Genomic DNA, 17,590 nt, shown 5'->3' with positions numbered 1-17,590 from the left:
AGAGATGTAGAACTTAGATGCAGAAAATAAAGAAGTTCCTTAGCAAGGAAAAAACACATTTATTCATTCAGCAAACACTTATTAAGCTTCTACTATGTGCCAAGCAATGTCATAAGCACTGTGAAATATAGCAGTAAACAAACAGAAGTTGCTTTTTTATGCTTACATTATGGTGGGAAGAGTGTATAAAAGAAGTGAATATACAAAATGTTCTATCATAGTAAGCACTATGAAGAAAAGTAAGAGAGGAGAGGGAGCTAGAGTAGTCAGCGGGATTAGGTTGGTGGGGACAATTTTAAATAAAGAGATCAGAAAAAGGTCATGTATTCTTCCCATAGTTTGGCTATTGTGAATATTGCTGCTATAAACATTCGGGTGCATGTGCCCCTTCGGATCACTATGTTTGTATCTTTAGGGTAAGTCCATCAACAGATGAATGGATAAAGAAGATGTGGTATATATACACAATGGAATACTATGCAGCCATCAAAAGAAATGAAATCTTGCCATTTGCGACAACACGGATGGAACTAGAGCGTATCATGCTTAGCGAAATAAGTCAAGCAGAGAAAGACAACTATCATATGATCTCCCTGATATGAGGAAGAGGTGATGCAACATGGGGGCTTAAGTGGGTAGGAGAAGAATCAATGAAACAAGATGGGATTGGGAGGGAGACAAACCATAAGTGACTCTTAATCTCACTAAACAAACTGAGGGTTGCTGGGGGGAGGGGGGATTGGGAGAAAGGGGGTGGGGGTATGGACATTGGGGAGGGTATGTGCTTTGGTGAGTTCTGTGAAGTGTGTTAACCTGGCGATTCACAGACCTGTACCCCTGGGGATAAAAATATATGTTTATAAAAAATTAAAAATTAAAAAAAAAAAGAAAAGGTCATGGAGTAAAAAACATTTCATCAACAACCTGAACTAAGTAAAAGGAAAGGCAGGCAAATAACTTGGGGATTTCTGCTGCAGGCAGAGAACAACAAATAAAAAAACCTAATGCCAAACCAAGTCTATCATATTCAAGGTAGAACAAGGAGGTAGATGAGTAAGGAGAGTAATCAGTCATAAGGTCAAAGACGCAATAGTGAGCCTACTGGTATAGAGCTTTATGGGCCACTCTGCAGACTTGGACTTTTTCTTGAGATGAAATGGGGAGATAATGGAGAGTTTGGAGCAGAGACTGTGACCTGATTTACACTTTTAGTGTAACAACTTCAGTTGCTGTGTTGAGAATAGTCTGTGAGGCCCCAAAGTCAGATGAAAGAGGAAAAATTAGGGGATTATTGTAATAATCTAAAAAAAAAAAAGATTACAGTGACTTCGTTGTCAAAGATAACTCCTAAATTTGGGACCTTAACAATTAGAAGGATACTCATCATTAACTGGCATGGGTACTATAATGGAAAAGCAGAATTTGGCAAGAAAGATTAGGAGTTTTACTCTAAACATGTTATATTTGAGAAGCTATACAGATGTTTAGTAGACAATAGGAAGTATGAGTCTGGAGTTCAGGGAAGAGGTTTGGCTGAGTATACAGCAGATAGCTGATAAATATCAACTTATTTTCCTTTAGTACAACAAAAGAAGGATGGATACTACTTTGGGCAATTTTATAATGCAGGGAAGGGAAATGATTAGCATCTGATGGCTTCTATTTCCTCTCTCAAGACTGAAGCAGTTACATACTAAAAGAGAAAGTTCAGGCTACGAATCAGCATCAAGTAAAAGGATTGCCAAGTGGCACTGACAGTCCAGCTAGACTTGAAAGTACTCAATTTGTAGTTGTTCCAGTTTGTGGTTATACAATTTTATTTCCACAGTGTTCAGTAGCCTATGTAGTAAAGCAGGGAAGGTAGGTCTTGAATTCATTAAGAGTTAGGGAATGATTGGTGGGGGAAGAGGAAGAGGAGGCAGAAAATTAATGATTCTAGTAACTGTATCATAGAGTTGATGACCAAAGAACCCAAACTGAGCAAGAAGAATGTATAATAGGAGTGGCAAGGAATATTTACATATAATATAGGAAATTGATATAATACAATACTGGAAGAAGCTAGATACCATGTAACAGAAGTTACAGTTTGCGACACTAAGATCCTTATTCATATGTTTTAAAGTACACCACTGTAACTATAATTTATAGGACATTCAAGGAAGGAAAAAGTTTGCAATAAAGCTGATATTTTTAATAGTTGTGAAATTTCTTTCATTGCTCAAAGTATCTTTGCTTTTTCATTCCAAACTGGTTTCATTTGATTCAAGCCAAAATCCCATGTGATTCTTTCTAACTTTCCTTGGAATTTTTCAACACACATAGGCATAATAATATAATTGTGGTCAGTCAAGTCCCTTAACAAAGGATAAAATGTCTTCTTATGGCATTCCACAGAGATGACTTATTCTGAGCTGAGTAGAGAGTAAGACAAGTAATGGCAAGAAGGCTCTCTGTAAGCATCTTTAGGTTCATACTGACTTGTTTCAATGAAATAATACTCAATACAGCTTTCTTTTAAGTACCCACAAAATGCCAAAAATTTGAAAGATAAATCTAGAGATGAGTAAAAGTCGTTCTTATGCTTCCCAAACATCAGGATATCTAACAAACTTGTAATATGTTGGTAATGGGAAAGAATTCTTAAATAGCATTTACAGAGCTCACAGTCAAGCAGTAACAGTAACCAGCCCTGGCTAGTTTAAGTACAAAAGGGAACCATATTGGAAGGAGACTGAAGAAAATTAGAAATCCAGAGAAGAGGTGAACAACCAAACTTAGGAAGGTTAGGAACTAGGGCAGACTGGGGACTCAGAGGCAGGTATGGTGATTTTTGCCTTACAGAGCTGCCCACATAAATCCATAAGAGAGTTAAGGAAATAACTATTTTTAAGTAAATTAATGTAATCACACTTGTTTTTTAATAATTTTTATTTATTTATCTTTTAAAGATTTTATTTATTTGACAGAGAGAGAGAGAACACAAGCAGGGGGAGCAACAGAGGGAGAGGGAGAACCAGGCTCTCTGCCAAACAGGGAGCCTGATGTGGGCCTTGATCTGAGGACCCTGGGATCATGACCTGAGCCAAAGGCAGACACCTAACTAACTGAGCCACTCAGGAACCTCATTTTTAAAAATTTTAAACTTATAAGTCAATATATCAGCTATCACTTCTTATGTAAGAAATCACTCAAAAACTTGGTGACTTAAAACAACTGCCTATTCATTCATGATCCCATGAGTAGTCTGGGTGGTTCTTCTGGTGTGTACTTGACCGATACTACTCTAGGAAATCGATCAGCTTGACTGATCTCTGCTGGGCTCTTCCATGCAGCTTTGGTTTGCTAGCAGGTTGGCTGGCAACTAGACAATCTAGCATTTTGTCTTAGTTTCCTATTACTGCTGTAACGTATCAGCAAAACTTATTTAAACAACACAAGTTTATTATCTTACATTTCTGAAGATCAGAAGTCTTGAGGAGGCTAAAAGCAAGGAAGATATCAGTACAACTACATTCCTTCTGGAGGCTCCAGAGGAGAATATGTTTCTTTGCTTTTTCCAGATTCTAAAGGCATCCCTCATCCCATGGCTCCTCCTTCCCTTTTTAGTCAGCATTAAACCATCTTCAGATCTTTCTGTGACTTCTACCCTTGCTTCCATTCTCACATCTCATTCTCTAAGTCTGACCCTCCTGTCTTCCCATTCTAAGGACCCTTGTGATTACAATGAACCTACCCAGATAATTCAGAATAATCCCTTCATTTCAAAATGCTTAACTTCATCATGTCTTCAGTCTCTTTTGCCATGTAAGAAAACATATTCATAGGTTCTGAGATTAGGATGTGGATATTTTAGGGGGACTAAGCTTATTTTGCTTCCTACAGATGGCTTCACTTACATATCTGACAGTTGGCAGCCTGTCAGTCAGGATGCCTCTGTTCTCCTCCCTGTGATCTTTCTCCCAATGGGCTAACTCAGGCTTATAAAATATGGTGGTCTCGGGGCTCTAGTTCAGCAAGAAGTCAGGCTTCAATGTACAAGCAGTCAATTCTCTGCTAGCATCACCTTTGTTTAGGTCCCTTGAGCCAGAGCAAGTCACATGCCCTACTCAGATCAGATTTAAAATATAGAGAAATTCATGCCACCTCTTTAAAGGAGGGTCTGTAACATCACACTATAAGGGTTTGGATACAAAGAAGGAAAGAATCTGTGGCCACTTTTACAATCTATTATAACTAGAACTGTATGTGAGAGAGAACTTCTAAGACAAGTCCATCATTGGTTGGAATAATCCTACTCCTTGTACAATTGTTTTCTCTGCATAGAATGTTCAAAATGCATTCCTCTCTTCCTCGCTAAATTATTTTTCTCCTTCTTATCATAACTTAAATAAAACCTCCACCAGGAGACCCCCTCTTTTTGCTGTCATCATACTCAGTACTTAACCCTGACATAGCACTTAACTGCACTGAAATTAGCCGTTTATTTTTCTGCCTTTCAACTTAGACTATAAGCTTCTTGTGAGCAGAAAATGGGTCAGAGCTATTCTTGCTTTCCCAGCAACTTAGTAATATAACCTGCATGTAGTAGGTTTATAATTTATTGAATAAATGCATTCATAAATATGCTATAAATTCCATCCTGTGGTTATTAATGTTTCACTAAAATATATTTATATTTAATAAACCTTTAATCCTTATTTTTTTCTACTCTGGAATCCAATCTTTCATTGATAAACTAAATAAGAAGGAGAGGAATTACTCATACTATTGGTTGCAGAAAGTTTTCCTATAATAAAAATTAATGATTTTGGAACCCTGACATCACAAATCGATTTTGTGACATGTAGGAAACCCACAGATTTCCACCAAGGACGCTGATTTGCCAAACTAGAGGTCTCTGAAACTGTCTTCAATTGGGTGGCCAGTCAAAATTAGGAATCCAGGACTAACTTAACTGGAATCCCCTCAAACTGAAAACAAAATAAAAAAATGAAGTGTTTTGGGATATTTCCAGTAAGGCCTTAAGGGGCTGCCTGATTGCTGTGAATACATAAAGCAGAAAGCAAAGATTTCCGAGATTACATGACTCAAGGGCTAAGATTCCAGAGCTGCAGACACAACATGAGTAAGCAGCCTGCTCCAAATTGCCAGTGGAATTAAGGAATCAAATAGGAGATGGTGAGTTACAAGAAACAGAGCTTATAGGGAAAGGATATTCTGTATGCCTGTAATTGAGAAAGCCAGCTATAATATAAGCTAAAATGAAATGTACAGATGTTTAATATGATGAAATAACCAAGATGAACTCATCCCTTTGTTATTCCAAGGACCATACTTGGAATATGTGTGGGTGTCATATATACATATATGAGTTTGAACTTAGGGCTTTTTCAAAAACACCTATACTCAATTTTAAAGGTTTATGCCAGGTGTCCTTGAGAGAAAGGAAGTTGAACCCCTGAGTTCAACTCATATATATATATATATATATATATATATATTCAAATATATATTATATATATTTTTTTAGTTCAGGTAATGTATATTTTTATAAACTGAGTTATGAAGCACAAAAATGAATAAAAACCACACTGAAGTTCAAAGACAAGTTAGTTGACATTTAAATACCTTGAGTGTTTCTAGTCTAATGTTAAAACTGTCACTGTTAATGCACTGAGTATTTTACAGAATCTCAGCTAATTATGCCTTAAAACAGATTACAGTTTAACAACAATGACAACAAATTCCAGGCTCTTTGAAAATGTCTTAATTCAAGCCCCCAAAATAATGTACCCTAAAAGGCACGTTCATGTTTATTTGAAACTCATTTCTGAAATACCCAGCCATGCAAATGGGATATAGCCAACTAATTGTCATTAATGCTGAATTCTTACATTTTAAAATCAAAAGATTTAGTTAATTTAATCCTCACAATAAGCCTGAAGGGTTTATTATTATACTCACCTTTCAAATGTGGAACATGGTGCAGAATATTTAGCTAACTTGTCCAAGGTCATATAATTATCAAATACTTGAATCTAAACAAGTGATCCCTGAACCTACTCCTTAACCATAGCACTACATTGACTCTCTTACAATATACTGTGTCCCTCGTCTTAAACTGCACATTTAGCATTGACACACTTGAATGATTAAAAAATACTCTAATAGAGTCATTTCAGTTTAAAAAATATTTCTTGAGCACATGTTAAGTATGAAGTTTTTTATTAACTTTTCCCCAAAAAACTCACGGAAAATGTGTATCAAGTGGTGATCTCCTGATTTCACAATTTCTTTTTAAATAATTCTGTAATTGCCACTTTATACAAGAGAGGCAAGTATAATCTGAATTCACAAGCTCAAATGTGTAAGAAATAATGTTTATTCATTGTTCATTAAATTTATCTGAATCCTTGTGACGCTTCCTTTGTGTGCAGCTGGCAAGAAATCCATTCTGTTGATTATGTTGCTTTCCTCCTCCAGGATTATAAGAGGCCCAAAGACTTACATAGCACCACATTATTGGGGGTGGGACAAGAGGCATTCTTTAGTCATCACTGAGCATCTCTCTATGTCCATTTCATAGCTTCCCCTAAGTCTGATGCTTGACTGCTTCTGTGCCCCTTGTGCAGGGTATGCCAATCATGGGCAAGTCTAGGAGGCCCCATACCAGGATCATTCTCTCTTGATGGTCCAATTTTAGAGATTTTTCCATGTCTCTAGGACATGATTATAAAATGTGGAAGCTTTCCCTCTGATCCCAGACCTCTGATCATAGATAGACCTCCGATTTCTCTCCAGCCTACCCAAAATATTTCCTTTCTTCTGGATCTCAAAGGAAACTCTATTGCTTCCTTTCTCTCAAGGACACCTGGCATAAACCTTTAAAATTGAGTATAGGTGTTTTTATAAAAGCCTTGAGTTCAAAGAATTTCTTCCTTATAGTCTGCAAAATTTACATGTGGCAAAAAATTGCTAAAATCAAGCTCTCTCCTTTAAAAGGCAGGAAGGAAGAAATGTATCTATACAAACTAATATTTCAATGGATTATCTTCCCTCATGAAGGGAAATAATGAGGTAACCAAGTATATTTCATCCTACCTGGTGGCTCCTTTATTCTAAACCCACGGTTCTCCAAGTTATTCCTGGACCAGCAGCATTAGCATCACCTGGGAACTTGAAATGAAAATTCTTGGGCCCCATCCCAGATACACTGAATCTGAAGCTCTGGGGATGAGCCCCACAATCTGAACCTTTGAATGATTCTGATGCCTGCTAAATTTGAGAACCACTGGTTTAGGCTATGTATAGTTTCTATCTAGATGAGAGGCTCTATCATAACATTGACTGGATAGTCTTGAAATTGTCCATTTATTTGTCTCCTCCACTGGACTGTTAATTTCCATAAGAGCAGTACACTGCTATTCCTATTGCCTCATATAGTACGTGGAACATAGTTAGTGCTCATAAATTTGTGCTGAGAATATTAATCAATGAATGAGTATAGAGATATTTTGTTTTCAGGATTATTGTTCTAGCTCTACCAGATTATTATTCAGGGTAGGCCATGAACTTGCAATAATAATTGAAATTAAATCAATAACTTTTGTACTTAAACTTAGGGAAACAAAGTAGATTTAACCTTAAAGATAAGACCTTTAAGTCTTAATCTAACTAAATCCATGCATTCATTCACTCACTAAATATTTATTTAAAAATCTATCTACTAATAAGTCTTCTGCTAGGATATTTGGGAGCTAGACCGAAGAGTAATGAGAGCGTTCTTGGCTCTCAAAGAACATACAACTCAGTAGCCAAATTAAATTAAATCTAAACCAATTAATTCTAAATCTAAAACAAATCTATTGGGCACCATGAATTATTGAAAAATGAGCAGGTAAAGTCATATTTGTCTTCTGGGTAAAGTTGAAAGTGTTCAGACCATTGAAGTTTTCCAGCTTTGGCAATATTTCTCTAAGATTATTGAAGCTTATTAAAGAATGATAGGTAATACATCATATAACTGATTAAATACTTTCATATTTTCTTAAATATGTTAATATATTTCTTACTATATATTTGAATATATTGATTTGGATGATACATGGATCCTCCCACTTAAAAATTCTACTACTATTCATTGTATTTGCTAACATTCACTGAATTTAAGTTTTCACTGTGCCAGGCACAGTGTCAAGTACAAGTTACTGAGTTTAAGTTTTCACTGTGCTAAGCACAGTGCCAAGTACAAGTTATTGATTACTAATTATCATTTAATTAACATTATTCCCTAGGAGCAGTTAAATTCTCTGAGACCTAAGATGCTAAGAGATCACATGGAAAATAAAGATGGAGTGAAGTTTATGAAATCTCTTAATGATCAGAACTTTCCCAACTATGGATAAAAAAGGCTTTGGTGAGAGCTAGCAAGGAATATTATATTTTTAATTAAAATATAATGTATTTTTTCTTCAGGGGTACAGGTCTGTGATTCATCAGTCTTAACACAATTCATAGTGCACACCATAGCACATATCCGTCCTATTGTCTACCACCCAGAAATCCCATCCCTCCCACCCCCCACCTCCAGCAGCCCTCAGTTTGTTTCCTGAGATTCAGAGTCTCTTATGGTTGGTCTCTCTCTATCTCTCTGGTTTCATCCTGTTTCATTTTTTCATATCTTCCCTGTGATCCTCTGCCTTGTTTCTCAAATCCCATGTACCAGAGAGATCATATGATAATTGTGTTTCTCTGATTGATTTAGTTCACTTTGCCTATTACCTTCTAGTTCCATCCATGTTGTTGTAAATAGCAAGATTTCATTTTTGATTGCTGCATAATATTCCATTGTATATATACACCACATCTTCTTCTTTTTTTTTTTTTTAAAGATTTTATTTATTCATTTGACTGACAGAGATCACAAGTATGCAGAGAGGCAGGAGGTAGAGAGGAAGGGAAGCAGGCTCCCTGATGAGCAGAGAGCCCAACTCGGGGCTCGATCCCAGGACCCTGAGATCATGACCTGAGCTGAAGGCAGAGGCTTTAACCCACTGAGCCACCCAGGTACCCCCACCACATCTTCTTTATCCACTCATCTGCTGATGGACATGTAGGCTCTTTCCTTAGTTTTGCTATTGTGGACATTGCCACTGTAAACATTGTGGTGCATGTGCCCCTTCAGATCACAACATTTGTATATTTGGGATAAATACCCAGTAGTGCAATTGCTGGGTCATAGGGTAGCTCTATTTTCAACTTTTTGAGGAACCTCCATACTGTTTTATAGAGTGGCTCAGCACCAGATGAGCTAGCAAGGAATATTACTGGCCTGAACTACAAATTAGTGAATTTAGTGTTATTTTACATCCCAATTGACCATCCAGACTGGATGGGGAGCTACCTGTCACACAAGTCAACTCACTTTGGAGGGATGCTCATGTAGTCCAAAGATCCTAGTAAGGGATGTATAGAGAAAGATAGGAGAGAGTCCCATACAGGATTATAGACAAAACCAAATTGTGGATGAGTTCACATGATAGGTGAGCCCTCAGAGTTGTTAATCTTGAGTACAGTGACAGTGAAATACATGCCAGGAGAGAGAAAAACACACCAATCCAGAAGCACTGTCAGCATTGGTGCAGAACTAACAAAACAGCATTTGGGCAATGGCTCTTGTGTGTTGTCCCTGAAAATGACAGCTAAACATATGGTCTTCAAATTAAAATGAGGAAAATGGACTCTGTCAATAAGGCATCATCCTCTAATTTTTATTAAATTTCTTTGTACTCTTCCGCTTGCTCCCAGAGTTTTCTATGATTATGTATTGTTATTATAATCAAAAAGCAAATTTTGTTGGTTTTGAATAGCACTCAGATTTCCAGGCAATCAACTTACTTGCCAACTTCAAAAGGGTAAGTAGCTTCTTATCTTCCCAATAGACTATAAGCCAATATTCTAAAGTTTTCCAACTTGAAGGACAGAATTAAGAAAAAAGCAGCCCAATCTGTAGCATCAAGATCCTATGTAATGACTATATTTTGATTTTTTTCCTAATTTGGGAGGAGAAAGCCATGAAACAGCAACTGAACAGAGAAAGGTTTGAAGCAAAAGCATTTTCTATATCATTACTGATTGAAAAAAGCACTAAATAAATGGCTGAAGTGATGATATTATTCTTGAACAGGTATGGGTGGAATAGAGCTGCAGTTAATAGATTCCCTGGAAGCAATCAAGGCCTGTTGCTTGAGAAGTAATTATTAGCTTCACTGTTTAACATGATGTGTTCCTTGGTGAATGCACTGTAGTGACAGACTGTGTATAAATTAGACATATGTTAATTATATAAATGATATTGCCATTTTTTCCAAACAAAAAATGTGTTCCCACATATTTATTGTCGTAGGCCCGAAATAACTAAATATCTAATATTCCTCAACAAATAAATTATAAATAAAAGAAAATGATGGAGGGGTTACCTTCAGATTAAAAGAGGCTGACAAGGCATAATTTTTTAAAAGTATAGTCAAAATAAAACTATACTGACTAGGGATACACATTTGGGTGATAAAACTACAAAGAAACAAAAATTTAAGAAGTGGTTATTATAAAATCTAGGATAGTAGTTACTTTTGAGGGAATGGAAGGAGTTGCAATAGAGACAAGGAATTTAGGAGGAATATCTGAGATTAACTGATAAAGTACTTCTGTACCTGAGTGGTGATGTAAAGGATATTTGCCTTATAATAATTTCTTGGGCTCAAACAATTAAATTAAACTATTTTTAATTGGCATATACACACAAAAAACTACAAGTATTTTGTATTAAATCTAGTATTTTAAAAATTGCAACAGTGGATCCCAACTAGAAGTGATATCTTTCCTGAGTCCTATCCCCATTCAGGGAGGTTTAGAAATTGGAAGCAGTGGGTTGGTGCTAAGATTAACAGTCAAAATTACTATGAGGACATTTTTAATGGTCATTATGACTGGGGTTGGGGTGCATTAGGAACATTACAGAGGCAAGGTCCATAAACGTGCTGCAGTCCAAGAAGTGTCCTATACAATAGGAAAATTATTCTGCCCAGAATGTCAATAGTGACATCTATACAAAATTAACAGATCAGTAATGATTACTTAATGCTCCATTACATTACCTCTATCTCATAATGCCCATTTCTACCCTTTAAGAATGGAAAAACTGTGTGTGTGTGTGAGTGTGTGTGTGTGTGTGTATAGGAACTAGTCTATTGATTTTTAGGTTGAAGATTTCATTTTTCAGTTTTGTGAATTGTGGTTTAAGTGATATGGTTAAGTTCACAGGCTTTAGAGTCATCTTGAACAAGTTATTTACTCTTTCTAAAATTCATGGAGCACTGGGTGTGGTGAAAAAATAATGATACTGTTAAGCTGAAAATAAATAAATTTAAAAAAAAGAAAAAAAAAGAAAATTCAGTTTACTAATACATAGCATAATAATACTAGTATCTACATATAACAGTTAGCTATTGCTAAGTAACCAACCAACTCAAAACTAATTAGTTTAAACTAATCAGCACATACACAATCTGGGCCACGCTGGGCTGACCTCAGCTGGACTCACTTGGGCTTCTGCAATCATCTGGAAAAGTAGTTGGGGCTGCATAGTTTAGAATGTCTATCTTATGGTGACTAACATAACATTTATAAAAATAGAATGTCTATCCTAGATCTCCTCCAATATAATCCTGTCTCTCCAGAAAGTTAGTGTAGATCTGTTCACTGTGGTAGCAGAGGTCCAAGAGAAAGAAGGGAAAAATGCAAATACTTTTTCAAGTCTTTACTTGCATCAGGTTTGTCAATGTTCCATTGACCAGACTGAGTCACATGGCCCGGCCTTGAATCAGCATTGAAAGAAATTATTAAAGGGTATAGATTCAGGGATGCTATGATCTGAATGAGTCTCCCCAAGATTCATATGTTGAAATCCTAACTCCCAAAGATAATGGTATTAGAAAAAAGAGCCTTTGGGAGGTGCTTAAGTCATGAGGGTGCAACCCTCATGAAAGGGATTGATGCTTTATAAAAGAGGGTCCAGAGAGATCCCTCACCTCTTCTACCACAGGAGGACACAGCAAGGAGGTACCAGCTATGAACCAAAAAGAGGGCTCTCCGCAGAGAACATGACCATGCCTGCCAGAGCCTTGAGGTGGGGCTCATAGCCTCCAGAACTGTGAGAAATAAATTTCTGTTGTTTATAAGCCACCCACTCAGTGGTATTCAGTTATAGTGGCCTGAATGGACTAAGACAAGGGATGTATGGAAAATTGTAGCTATTAATAAAATCAATCTACCAACAGAGCTGTTTTTAGAATCACATATGCCACTAAATTTAAAATACTTAGTTCAGAACAGTATACAGTATACAGATACAAATACAAATGTACAATAAGTGCTAAATGATTATTAGTGATTATGAGGAGCAAGAGGCTATATCTATAACATTTCAAACTCATTACTCAGTATAGCTGAATATAACAAGTTAGGAAATTATGGCAATGTCTGACTGCTTTTTTTCTAGAGAAACAAAATTATAAATGCTAGAGATTTTAGAAACTTCACCAAGTTACGAAAGTTTATTACTTATATCTGGATTGACTTAGCTTGAAACTCTTGGAAAAACCACAACACAAATAATGAGGAAAACAGCCAGAATAGCTTGAGTTTTCCTAGAACCTTACTAACAATGAAATAGACTCATAGTAAAAATATATATATATATATATATATATATATATATAACACTACATCAAAAACTAATGATATACTGCATGGTCACTAACATACATAATAGAATTTAAAAAATTAATAATTAATGTGAAGGTCCTTTCTCTCCAGTGAAGTTCAACAGACAATTTGAAAATTTTGAACTTAAACCCCAAGAAACTGAAAAGTATGTAGACATTTCTGAGCATAGTTCTCCAAATGTCACAAAAGCAAATTCTCATTTTTAATAATTTTGAAGTGACACGGTATGAGTGGACCTTGAAAATAGCTTGTAAAAGCTTTAAAAATGCAAAAGTTTTCACTCATTCTTTAGAATATACACTGGCCTTACCCACAGTTCTACTCTCATGCCCGAGTGTGAAATGGGCAGAAAGGTGCACACAGAGGTACACTCAAGAGTTGGGCTGTAGTAGCTGAATGTGTCTGCAAGGAGAGAAGCTGGTGATACCCAGGAGATCAGAAATACAGAACTCTAATTGGAAAGATGAGACTAATTGTCATGAAAGTATTCAAGAAAAATACAAGATAACATTCGATCAGTAGAGACCAACAGAAATTCAAAGAAGCAAATAATCAATCAAGGTTACAGGCCGGAATGGTCAGAGAAAACTTCATGAAAAAGCATATGAGCTGAGATTTATATTTTAGTGACTAGGATCAACATAAACAAGAAGTATTTTTAAAAACCTTTTAAGTGAGGAGAGATATGAAAGTTAGAAATAAACTCTGTGTTGGTGAGATGAATGATAATTGTCTGATGTAGCAATGTGTTTAAGGGAACAGCAAGAAATGAGGTTTGATAGATTTACAGTAGGTCCTATAACAACTTGATATTTAAAGCTGATTCAGGAGAGCCTGGAACCTAGCTCAGGCTTCTAAATAGAGGACAAACTCAAGGAAAATACCATCTTGAGAACAGTGTAACTATATGATATGCAGAAAGGATTGGAAGGAAAAAGACTAGAGGCAGTGATATTAGCTAGGACATGATCATAATTTCTTGGGTATAAAGGATGAGAGAACATCAGTGTCAGGAAAAACAACAATAAGAACAACAAAAAAACTAGGACCTGATATAGAGTAGAGGAAGAAACAATAGATTTGCCTTTGTCTTTTGGTTTTGGGGGTGATAAAATTCCAATTGAGTTAATGAGACAAGAGAGAGGGAGAAGAATTTGAGGGAGGAATCAAACATTACTTTTTTTTTTTGAACAGACCTGGGAGAGTTTCTGAGAGAGGTCGGCAGTGCAATGGGGAAAGTGAAGGACTTGCTTTGTCCATGATATATTTGAAATTGTGAAGAGACACAATGGGTTGACAATATGAGACTGGAAGGCTGTAGAATCAGGGCTGGGGTTGAAGAGAAATACATACAGAAGATGAGCTACAATGATGGACAAGAAGGATGGGAATCTTTTGATAACCCCTCAAGCCAGAGTGAAAAAACCTACATGAGGGGCAAGCAGAAAACTCTCAGATCACTTCTACTACTCAGTCTATGCTGCTGAACTCTTCACTCTGAAATGTAATTCATCTCGGGGTCCCTTGGTGCTGTGTATGTAATACTAGGTGGACCCACGGGCATTATCAAGGTTGCAGGGCTTGAGCAAGGTGTGCAGGTCAGCACAATGTCAAGTTGAGGAAAATAAAAACAAATGAACAGGTTTGGTGAAGACTATCCTTTCAACTGGTATGGGTAGCCATATCCTACAAAACATCTTTGAAAGTTACAACAGGCCCACTAGACAGTTGCTTCTTTCCATTATGGTTAATGGATTTTAGGTTAATGTACAGTTTCAAGAGAGGAGAGGGACAATTTGTAGGAGGAAAGTAAGAGAAATAATTGATTGAACATAAATAATGCTAAGCAACTCCTTTTAAGAGTGCTAAAACATAATTTTCTTATTTCTAGGCTTATTTCATCAGCTTTCACTTGTTAAATACCATTTTGTTAGGGGTAGGGACAGGGAGAAGAGTTTATTTTTGTGGTTTATCCACCAGTTATTCTATTTCTTTTCTGATTCCTTCACCAGAATGTTAAGTTGTGTGGCCATGAAAATAGTCCTGGATGACTGCTTTGTGTTCTGTGACCACATACTCCTTTTCTCTCAAAGGTCATATGAAATATCAGTGAGGAGCCTCAATTTGTCACTGCTGTTTGCTTGTTTGTTTGTTTGTTTGTTTGTTTATCTTCTACTTGGTAAGTTCTTTTTTGCCCCTGGCTTATAGTCACTTCTATAGAGAAAGATAATTGTCTTCAAGATTTTTGCAAAGTACTTTGCTCCATTAAAACCAAATAAAATAAAAATAACAAACACCCCATCTAAATAATTTTTAAATGCTTCAAAAATGCATTATGTTGGAAGGTTTATGCCTAACATTACAGCAGAAAGAAGAGTTTTAGTCCCCCCCAAATAATGTGAAGGTGGTAAACACTGAAGCTGAGAAAGGAGTATGGATGGTTATGCTCCATGAGACCATGACTTAGAAATCAATACTAATTCATATTTAGACATCAATATTGATCCAGCAATTATAAAATTGATACCTACAACTAGCATACTCATTGGGGGTGATCTTACTCTTCCAGAGAGAGACACACAGAGAGAGAATCTGAATAAGAACAAAGCCTGGGGAGAAACCATACCTGGGTTCCAATCCCAGCTCTGGAATTTACTAGTTACATGGTCCTGGAAAAATTCTCTTATTTCAGAGTCTCAGTGTCCTCACCTGTAAGAAAACGATAATGGTATATTCTTAATGAATTATTATAAGGAATACAATAGATCATTTTCTTAAGTTCATAATTACTGGCTGATAAGCACCAGTCATTCATTGGCTACCAACCTAAATAAGAAGACAGGTTGAGGTGAAGGTAAAGAAAGAAAGGAGGGGTACTTAAGCATAATCAGGGAGGGAAGGGGAAATGAGCACAAATTCTACTTGCTTGAGATATTTCCCCAGGGCCAGCCATGTTTCTCTCCTCTCAACACTTAATATTTTCACAATTGAGTCATAATTGCTTATAAACTAAGATGTAAATATCCCATTGTTTGTTGGAGTGAGAATGAGTGTCAAAAGTCTACAATTATTACAGTAACCCACTGAGTGATAAAAACCAGTTTCCACAGTGACAGATTTTTCACAGAAAAAACAAAGCTCACAGTTTTATTTCATACAAATCATAAATGTGTGACTTTTATTACTCTGGGAGAAGCAGATTGTTGCCTAATGGGACTGTTATTTGAGCACTTTTATTCCCAATATGGAATTATTAACTTAGTATACTTGAGCCCAGGATACTCTGAGTTAGATGGTGGGGAAATGAACCAACACCACGTTCTACCCATGTCAACTAAGAGAACATGTACTCACTGCTCATGGCAGAGTTATTTTATAACTAAGAGCAAACTTGATCCAGCTCTTTCATTTTGCCAATGAGGGAATTAAGCTCAGAGTCTCCCACTTTAGATTAGTGACTTGTTCAGAACCCCCAAAGCAAGGAAATGACACAGGCAAAATGCTAATGTAAGCCATTTCCATGAGGTCAAAAATGACTTTCTATCCTTTAAGCCTAATACATTTAGAACTTCAATAAATGTCTATTGAATAAATGTATGAATTCTAGCCTGAAAATCAGTTCATTTTCTACTCCATGTGGTTAATGGATACCCTCCAGTAACCGCACATCCTATCCCCTTCCCTTGGTACCTAACCTGTTCTTGAAAAACAATTATTCGCCCTCATTATACATGTGTCGTGTTCTCTCATTCCCCTATAACAATGCCCATGTTATACCCACTGTCTGGGTTGTCCTGTCTTTTTCCTCCACCTGTATTCACCTACTAGAGGGTGTACTAGATTTGGTTCAGGTGTTATGTATTCCCTGAGGCATTTCATAGCCTCCCCAAATCTCCTCTAGGATGAGACAGCATCTCATCTCTCAGAGCATCCTTGAGTTCCTCAACAATTGTTAGTCCGCCGCAGCTTTCTATTTGCTCACATACATCCCTAGATTCTAAGTACTGTCAGGACAGGAAGTAAGTTTTATCTCCCATCAAAGCCCTAATATCAGTGGAGCCTGACATATAGTAAAGGCTCAAAAAATGTCTGACATAAAACTGAATGTGCTATTAATTAATTTCATACAACTATGTACAACTCCAGTGGCCTGTGTCATTCAAAACAAAGGTAGAAATATTTTTATTGATGTTTTCTACCATCTGAGTTTGATTTACAAAAATGGTAGAGTTAGAGTTAGAAGTAAGGTTCATACTTACATACCATTACATACCATTAGTTTCAAACCAAATATAAGTCCCTACCTAAATATGCTGAACCTTTGAGCATGTTTTTAAGGTCAAGTAGAAAGCAAATGAGATAGTTATTACCGCTATGTTCCAAAACCCCTTGGAAAACTAGAGGAGGGTTCTGGGATCCTATTTTTCCCAACTCCCCTAAGATATCTTTCCTAGCGTCTGTGACCATGGGTATCTCTGTAACTGAAGGAGGCCTTACTACTTTTACATGCCACTACTTGCACCACCAATATCCTCACCAAGTCTGCTCCATGATGCTTTTTATTAAGTGTCTATACTAACTTGCTAGGGCTACTATAACAAAGTACCACAAACTGGGCAGCCTAAACAACAGAAATTTATTGTCTCATGTTCCAAAATCTAAGACATTGGTAGGATTGGTTCTTTGCAAGGGTTGTGAGGGAAGGATCTTCTCCAGGACTCTCTCTTTGGCTTGCTGATGGCTATCTTCTTCCTGTGACCTTTCACATGGCATTCTCCCTCTCTTCATATTTCTATGTCCA

General features: G+C 36.6%; 1 long non-coding RNA gene across 3 annotated transcripts in view; it reads right to left on the bottom strand.

Moving 5' to 3' along the window:
- LOC132013239 (uncharacterized) overlaps positions 1–17,590 on the bottom strand; it is a 288,073-nt gene that overhangs the window by 131,603 nt on the left and 138,880 nt on the right. For all 3 annotated transcript variants that reach the window (XR_009402938.1, XR_009402939.1, XR_009402940.1), the window contains exon 3: positions 15,416–15,498. This is a non-coding gene — a long non-coding RNA (uncharacterized LOC132013239). The remainder of the gene's footprint in view (positions 1–15,415; positions 15,499–17,590) is intronic.

Source organism: Mustela nigripes, chromosome 3 (genome assembly GCF_022355385.1).
Source record: "Mustela nigripes isolate SB6536 chromosome 3, MUSNIG.SB6536, whole genome shotgun sequence".
Taxonomy (NCBI): domain Eukaryota; kingdom Metazoa; phylum Chordata; class Mammalia; order Carnivora; family Mustelidae; genus Mustela; species Mustela nigripes.
This window is presented reverse-complemented; position numbering and strand designations above follow the sequence as displayed.